General features: G+C 37.1%; 1 protein-coding gene across 1 annotated transcript in view; it reads right to left on the bottom strand.

Moving 5' to 3' along the window:
• LOC106874959 (contactin) overlaps positions 1-9,408 on the bottom strand; it is a 99,612-nt gene that overhangs the window by 70,564 nt on the left and 19,640 nt on the right. The gene's annotated exons all lie outside the window — the stretch shown is intronic.

Below are 9,408 nucleotides of genomic sequence, written 5' to 3'. Positions count from 1 at the left end.
TATATATATATATATATATATATATATATATATATATATATATGGGAGAATGTACGAAAAAAACAACAACAGACGAGGACAGGTGGTGTAAACAACAAAAGGGTGTATTAGTATGACGCTCAGGAATACGGAAAGTCTTTAACGTTTTGAGCTACGCTCTTCAACAGAAAGAATACGGAGACAAGGAGAAAAACACGGAGAAAAAAAATTGAATAGTGTTCAGTCAGCGGTCAATCATAGTATATATATATATAAACTGATATTAGTAAAATAACTCATTAAATAGAGAATTTGACCTTTGGAGATTGATCCAGAAATGACACAAGAATGTAAGAGAGAATATGGCCCAATAAATGAGAAAGGTGGATGGATAAGTTCATTAGATTGTGAGAGGAGAATGACAAATGGGAGTACAAGTAAATATAGTATGTGTAATAAGGGTGGAAGTGAAATGAATAGTAGATATTAGGACAAAGAAGGTGAAAGAAAAAAAAGTGAAGAACAGTAGTATAATAAACCTATAAACCAAAGGTTCTCAACCATTTTTTATCTATGGACCCCTTGGATTACTATTTCATTCTGGTGGACCCCAATAGCCATCCACTGTTTAAAAACTAGTTTTACAGAAACTTCTTTCAAAATTCGTTAAACTTGTCTAAGTTGAACTATGTAAAATGTTAGAGAAAGAAGCCTAGCTGTTTCTAGCAATACATCTCAAGCAAAATTTTTTCAGGGGCCCTTACAATACTGTTGTGGATAACTAATTTAGGATTTTGTTGTGTGACCCTGCAAAATCTTATATGGGCTCTCAGGGGCCATATAGACCCTGGTTGAAAACTCTTGCAGTAGACAGATCAGAAGATAAGATGATGTGTGGATGGGAAGGGGGAAGAGAAGGAAATAGAGTGATGCATATGGGAGTGGCTATAGTGAATAGAGGACAAATATAAAAGTGGTGGTCATCGACAAGATATATGAGAGGGTGTTAAAAATTAGATATGGCAGTCTTAAGACGTAGTTCAGAGAAAAGGTGGGGGAGATAACTGGATTCACAGAAAGAGGTAATGGATGAAATGATGGAGAAAAATTTAACTGTAAAGATTTTGGTAGGAAAAGTTCTGCACAGAGGATCATGCGAACAAAGACAACATACGACACTAAAAGGATTAATCAAGGTTATCCCTGCATTGAGACTGAGGTAAACATTGTTGAACAATGTTTTAAAAAACTCAACTAAAGACAAAAGAGACAATTTTATAATAAAGAATCATTGAGCCACTATGAACACAGCAAAACAGTCATTTGGTAACACTGTGATGATAAAAACCTGTTTCTAAACCACAATAGGTGTAGATAATTTGTTAAAACAGGTTTACAATATAAATATTGATTTATTCCCACTTGAACACAAAAGTAAATATAAAGATTTTACTGTTGATGAAATCTAACTTAATATCATTATCATTGGTTTAACATACATTTTACATCTTTGGTATATTATGTATATCTCTGCTTTTAGAATAGGTATACAACATTCCTATGTTGTAAAAGGGTTGGCATAAGAAAGGGCTTATTACTGTTAAAACAATGTCTTAAAAAGTTCTCTTGCCCAACTCCCACTAGTATTAAAAGGCAGACATAAAAAACAATGATAATTGCTATGTACTGGAGAAGCCTACAATTCATAACATTCCATGTGGTACCAATATTATTCCCAGGTATGTTCGAATCATAGATAGAATGCATTGTGGTATTTTATTCCCACTCTCTTAACTCTTTTGAGATCAAATCCCATCAAGATCAACACTGCCCTTTATCTTGGTGACATGAATAAAACAATAACAATCTGGAGAGTGGATTTGGTAGAACTGTTAAAAAGTTAGGAAAGATGCCTTGCAATATCTATTGTAGATCTTTGCATTTTGACAGCAACACCTGTGATAGTATTGTGCTATAGCAAGGAAAAGGCTACTGATGTGGGCCAGTGGCCTTTCCCTTGGATAAACATTGATGTGGGAAGGGGGAGACTTGTATGTATGGCCAGATGCTGGTCTTCTTCAAAAATCTTGTTCAATCCTACACATATATGTGCAGATGCAATCTTGACTGACAAAGGTCCTATAATGACAGCTGTTAAGTACCTCTTGCTACCAAATCACAGTTTTTTTGTTTTTTTTTTAACTTTGCAGTATGCATTTGATTTAGATGCCTTAACTGCAGTATAAGTCAGCTATGAAACCAGTGGGATTGAAACTTAAATTACATAGTCGCAAAATTTCTTAACCACACTGGCGTGCCTACACTCATCTTAACTGCAGAGCCTTAAAAAACAGATGACACGAAATACAAAGGTCCTTCTCAAGACATAAGCTCATAAGGTTGGTTTCTAGGATTGCTTACTTTTGCCAGCTGAGTGGACTGGAGCAACGTGAAATGAAGTATTTTACTATAACAAAAAAAAAACAAAAAAAACAAAAAAAAACACCCAATCAAGGGATTGAAACCACAATCATATGATCATGAGTGCAACACCCTAACCTGTAAGCCACATGTTTTCACATGTCCTAAAGTTTAGAATAATTTCATTCACAAGAGTTTCCAATGTTTTTTGTCAGAGATTTCTCCTCTACACTGAACTAGTTGGGCACCAGTGTAAAATTTCTGTTAGTGGTCTGTGTTGCTGTATGTTTGTTAGCCCCAAGTAAGTTCTGATCTAGTATATCTATAATAAAATGCATGACCATCTCATTTTTTGAGGAATATGTAGGACTACATTATCTAAATTTTTCATTTATGAAGACAGAAGGTTTAAGGTAGTGAACTGACAGAGTTATTTGAATATTGGATAGAATACCTTGTGGTACTTAGTCCAGCTTTCTACACAGAGGGTCAGTCAATGTTGACCAACAGTGACCCCTATACTCTATTTCTACACATGGCACAAGGCCTGAAATTTCAGGAGAGGGGATTACATTTCACTGGTACTTAATTTATTGATCCTAAAAGGATGAAAAGCAAAGTCGATTTCAGTGGAATTTGAACTCAGAACAAAGATGGAAAAAATACCACTAAGCATTTTCACCAGTGTGCTAATGATTCTGCCAGCTGACCACCTCAGTAATAATAATCCTTTCTGCTAAAGGCACAAGGCCTGAAATTTGGGGGAAGGGGTTAGTTGACCAGGTCGACCCAGTACACAACTGGTACTTAATTTATTGCCCCCCCCCCCACCACCACCAAAAGGATGAAAGGCAAAATCAACCATGGTAAAATTTAAACTCAGAACATAGCGATGGGCGAAAATACTGCTAAGCACTTCATCCAGCATGCCAACAATTCTGCCAGCTCACCATCTTCTTCATAATATTGATAATAATAATAATGGCTTCAAATTTTGCCACAAGGGCAGCAATTTGGGGGAGGGGACCAGCCAATTACATCATCCCCAGTATTCAACTGGTACTTATTTTATCGACCCCGAAAAGATGAAAAGCAAAGTTGACCTCGGCGGAATTTCAACTCAGAACATAGCAACAGGCGAAATACTAAGCATTTTGCCCAGCGTGCTAATGATTCTGCCAGATCACCACCACCATAATAATAATAATAATAATAATAATAATAATGGTTTCTAATAATTTAGGCACAAGGTCAAGAAGGGATAGTTAATTGTATTGGTCCCAACAGTGACTGGTACTTTATATTACTGATCCTGAAAGAATGAAATGCAAAGCTGACCTCAGCAGATTTGAATTCAGAATGTAATGAATTGGAACAAATTTGCAAGTCCAACAACAACCAAAGCAAAAAAAAAAAGAAACCTAGGAAAGCAAGAAATGTATTTAGTAGAGAAATTAACTTTATCTTATGATAAAAAAAAAACAATGGCTCTAGCAGAATATGAACCCTAGACTGCATGATAAATAATCCAATACCATAATTTTATCTCAAAAGTTGTTATGTTTACTGAGCTTTACAAGACAAGGTTATGAGGTCAAAAGCATTAAAATTACTGAGCTGTACCTCCACTCCATGTAATACATTTATTCCTGGTCAGTATTTGTCTTGTTCAGGAGTTCTCAACCATTTTTTATCTTTAGACTCCTCTGATTATTATTTTATCCTGGGACTCCCATAGTCATTCGATGTTTAAAAACTAGTTTTAGAGAAACTTCTTCCAAAATTCTTTTTTTTTTTTTCACACATTAACTTGTGTAAGTTGAACTATGTAAAATGTTTCTTGCAATACATGCATCATCATCATCGCTGTTTAACGTCTGCTTTCCATGCTGACATAAGTTGGAGGGTTGACAGAGAACTGGTGAGCCAGAAGGCTGCACCAGGCCCCAATCTGATTTGGCAAAGTTTCTACAGGTAGATGCCCTTCTTAATGCCCACCACTCCAAGAGTGTAGTATGTGCCACCAGCATGGGAGCCGATCAGGCAGCACTGGTATTGGCTAAGCTCGAATGGTGCTTTTTATGTACCACCAGCACAGGTGCCAGTTAGGTGGCACTGGCATCAACCATAACTATAATGTCACTCGGTTCAACAGGTCTTCACAAGCACAGCATATTGCTCAACAATTAAAGGGTGCTTTTAAACGGGCCACAGGTTCCCTCCACTTCTTCACACAACTGTCCTCATCCATGTGCATCACATGACCATACCAGCACAGTTGTCTCTCTTGCACACCATAACTGACGTTTCTTATGTCCTACTTCCCTCTCAGGGCACTTACACACTGTTGTGTATGCACACTGACAGTAGACATCCAGTGGAGCATACTAACTTCATTTCTTTCAAACCTATGCATGTCCTCAGCAGTCACAGCTCATGTTTCACTGCTGTGTAGCATGGCTGTTCACACACAGGCATCATACAGTCTAAAGTGACCAGCAGGAGCTCTCTGACCTTTGCCCAGGCTATCATTCTAGCAGCTATTCTCTCAGAGCAGCCACCCCAGCTACTGACTTGGTCACCTAGGTAACAGAAGCTATCAACTACTAGTTTTTTCTCCTGGCATGTGATGGAATCTATTTTTTGTACATCGTCAGTGTTTATTGCTCCTGTGCATCTGCCACACACAAAAACTATCTTCCCAGTTAACCTTCCTTTGATATTGTTGCACTTCTTATGTGTCTATAGCTTACGCCAGGTACATCTTATGGAGTTACTACCTACACCTTTTCTACAGATCAAGCAGGGCTATCTATCTGAAGGGATTTGTGATTTGTTTGCCTTCCTACTTACTAAGACTTTGGCTTTTGCGAAGTTAACTCTAAGGCCCTTCAATTCTAGACCTTGCTTCCACACCTGAAACTTCTCTAGCTCTGGCAGTGACTCAGCTATTAGAGTAAGGTCGTCTGCATAGTGGGTCTCCTAGGATTAGCCTGTCTTGAATTCCTCTGTTATTGCCTGGAGGACTATGATGAACAAGTGGAGGCTAAGGACTGATCCTCGGCAAACCACTGAATTCTTTGTTATACTCGTTGCCAAGCCCCACCTAACAGACAGCATCCCTGTACATGGCTTGTTTCTGAGATATCCCTGATGATGTAATATCCCATACTCTGGGATATCCCAGAAACAGCTGTAAGACTTTGAATTTTTTCCAATAAAAATAATGTATATGACTTGAGACGTTTGGCTTGCCTTAACATTTGTTGATCTCTTTAACAATTATATATCCGCTATATCAGAAATCTGCAATGGCTCCATAACTACCATCTTGGCTACAGCCCTGGAGCCCTAGTAATCCATTACAGCACTTATGTAGTATACCTAATCATTTAGATCACCTGTGAACTAAACCCCCATACTTTGTATATATATATATATATATATATATTTAGTTATACCAATGGTTCTTCAGCAATAACAAATTCAGTGGCTATTACCAACTTCAGGCCATGACAGACAGAGAGCATGTTCTTAAAGCAAAGAATTTGAACTTATAGAGACAATATTTACATATCGCCTGAGGAAACAACTAAATCTCATAATGCAAGAAAATAGTTGCATAATCAAGTACCTACAAGCCTGGAGAACTACATTTTGTAGAAACGATTGTAGTGATTGAAAATAAATGTCCAACTGTACTCCTTGTTGACTCCAAATTTTTTTCAATCTTATACATACATAGAGAGAGAGAGAGAGAGGACACACACACACACACACACATATATATAATTTAAGATAAACTTGTAAGCAAATTTGCCATGTAGTGTCATATAGATTCAGATTTATTATTAAAGTACCCATACTATACATTTTATCACTGGTACTGTGCTGATACTCAAAAGCAAAGCAGTTCTCATTGGCTCACTTCACCCAGTTATAAATAGCTTAAATGGTGGAACAAGAAACCTGAACATATCACCCCCTAAATATTAATGTGCATACAGGACACAGGACAAGAAATTCAATGACACTAGATAACTTTAGAAAACAAGATTTAGAATAAGACAGAAAGGAATTGAGAAAAAGAGAGAAAAAAGAAAAAGAAAGCATGAAAGCAAGAGTGAACAATAAAAGCCTGTTCATTTGAATTTTCATACCCCACCTACGTTCATATACTTGCTTTTATTATTCATTATGAAGTTTAGGAATTCAAATAAGTTAGCCTGGGAATCTAGAGAACTAATGGAGTTAATTATGATGAAAAACTTAATATTTAAACAACAACACCAACAGCCATTGCCACCAGTAGCATTATTATTTTCTTATTACTTTTTATTATTCCACAAAGAAATTGTCTATAAATGTGTCACTGTTTAAGAAGCTACACTTCTTGAATGACTCCCACCACCACTCCACTCAGTTAATTAGTGTTTCTTGTCATACATGGAATTTTCCCACCAATATGGCATGGTTGAAGTATGTTTTGTTTAACCCATTAGCGCTTAAACTGGCCATACCTGCTCCAAATATTCTACCTGCTTTACGTTCAAACTGACCAGATCCAGCCTCTCACACTTACCCAACAATGTTGTTGTTGTTGGCACTCCGTTGCTTACGACGTCGAGGGTTCCAGTTGATCCAATCAACGGAACAGCCTGCTCGTGAAATTAACGTGCAAATGGCTGAGCACTCCACAGACACATGTACCTTTAACGTAGTTCTCGGGGATATTCAGCGTGACACAGTGTGACAAGGCTGACCCTTTGAATTACAGGCACAACAGAAACAGGAAGAAAGAGTGAGAGAAAGTTGTGGTGAAAGAGTACAGCAGGGTTCGCCACCATCCCCTGCCGGAGCCTCGTGGAGCTTTAGGTGTTTTCGCTCAATAAACACTCACAACGCCCGGTCTGGGAATCGAAACTGCGATCCTGTGACCGCGAGTCCGCTGCCCTAACCACTGGGCCATTGCGCCTCCACTTACCTAACAATATCCCTCTAAGAATAAACAATCACATTATCAAAATCTTTAAGTTATGAGACAAAGCATGATTAATTCAAAACCATGTGATTAAATAAGCTTCACACTTGACTGAGTCATTTGAATGTTAAAGGGTTAAAGTTTGAGGGGCCAGTTTCTTAACTCATGTTAATATTTTTACTCACTCATTCATTTTTATCTATGCTTTTCAATAGGTTGGATGGAGACATTTGAACAGTGTTTTATACCTGCATTTTATTCTTGCCACCAAACTTCACCTGCTTGTTAAAGTAAGGGATTTTTCTTTATTTCACTGGTCTTCTCAAGCACACAGAGCTACAAGACATTATTTAAACAGAAAGAAAAGTATGACATCATTATTCTGTTCAAGTTGTGTCATGTGAGGACATGCAGAGTATCAACACACACACACACACATACACAGTGGGCTTCCATAGTTTTAACCTACCAATTTCATTTACGAGGCATTTGTCAGTCTAAGGCTGTAATACAAGACATTTGTTGAAGGTGCCACACAGTGAGATGGAACTCAAAACCAAGCGGTTTTGAAGCAAAAACTATGAAGGCAGTGCCTCCACATGACCAGAGTCCAATGACTGAAACCTGTAAAAGAATATCTGATGGCAGTTCACTGTTTGATAGCTAACATCCAGCAACATCCAATATGGAGATGGTTACAAACAGCTTTACAATGATGAGAGATTATGTCATTAATAGAATGATGGACTCCACGAAATTAGTAATACACTTTTATATCTCATCTCACTTAGGACCTTCTGTTTATATGACTTTTAAAATCTTATAGGATATTGACACAGTTTGTTTGTTTGTAAAGTTTTTCTAGCTATTCAATTGGTTTTTTTTCACATCTAGAATGTTGGTAACAGCAACACACCATGCCTTGGGTCCTCAACTTAAGAAGTTGCAGGAGTGACACATGGCATGGCTTGCGAATGTTTAGATCTAGTGGAGCCCATCCCTCTAAAGGTTTGGCCACAACAGATTGAGAGAGAGGAATTGACCCAGTATAGGATCAGTATTTTTTTGACCCCTAACCCTAATCCTAAGCTCAGCATGGTTTGAACATAGAGCACAGGGAGCTGGAACAAACATTTTAATGCAATCTACCTGATGCTCAAATAACTCAGCCAATTAGCTATTTTAACCAACTACATACTATACTGTGGCCCCTGAGTATGAAAACTATAGAAAACTTGTTTTATAATAAACCTCAAGATATAAGGGTGATGTGATTTCAAGCTTTGAATTACTTTCAATTTTTGAGAAAAATGGCTAGTTTCACTTGGTTCTGCATGTGTGTGCACGTGCATGTGTGGGAATTTAAAAGTATTGTCTTGGTTTCAGTTGTACAAATTGAGCAATTACTGGAAAGATGGATGCACAGAGGTACCCCAATCTTATTTAGTTGCTGCAGAACAACAAGCATTGTCCTCTGATGCAGCTATATAGAAAGCTTTGAAGGATGCCTTAAGTATTTATATCTTTTTATGTGATTTTTAAAGATCAAAGGTTTGTTTTGATAGATGTATATTGCAGTGTAAAGTTGGGATTATAACTTCACCAGAGTGGAGTTCATGGAATTTCATTCAATGATTTCATTAAGTTGATGTTTACTACTTTAATATTAGAATGAACTTTATGCTCTGAGTTCAAATTCCAGAGGTCAACTTTGCTTTCATCCCTTGCAGGGTGATAAATTAAGTACCAGTTAAACACTGGGGTCAATGTCATTGACTTATCCGCTCTCACAAAATTGCTGGTCTTGTGCCAAAATTTGAAATCAATATTGAAAATATCTGAAATCAATATGAACTCAAACTCTTTATGTATCTAAAACTGTTTTTTGGTAAATATTTTGGATTAAAAATGAAGTTGAGAAAGGAAATTGAAAAATTTGATTTCAGGAGTAATTATTTCTGGAAGATCAAAAAAAATTTTAATTCAGTATTTCACAAAGTTGTTTAAAATGTTCAGTATTCTGAAGC

Source organism: Octopus bimaculoides, chromosome 5 (assembly GCF_001194135.2).
Source record: "Octopus bimaculoides isolate UCB-OBI-ISO-001 chromosome 5, ASM119413v2, whole genome shotgun sequence".
Taxonomy (NCBI): domain Eukaryota; kingdom Metazoa; phylum Mollusca; class Cephalopoda; order Octopoda; family Octopodidae; genus Octopus; species Octopus bimaculoides.
This window is presented reverse-complemented; position numbering and strand designations above follow the sequence as displayed.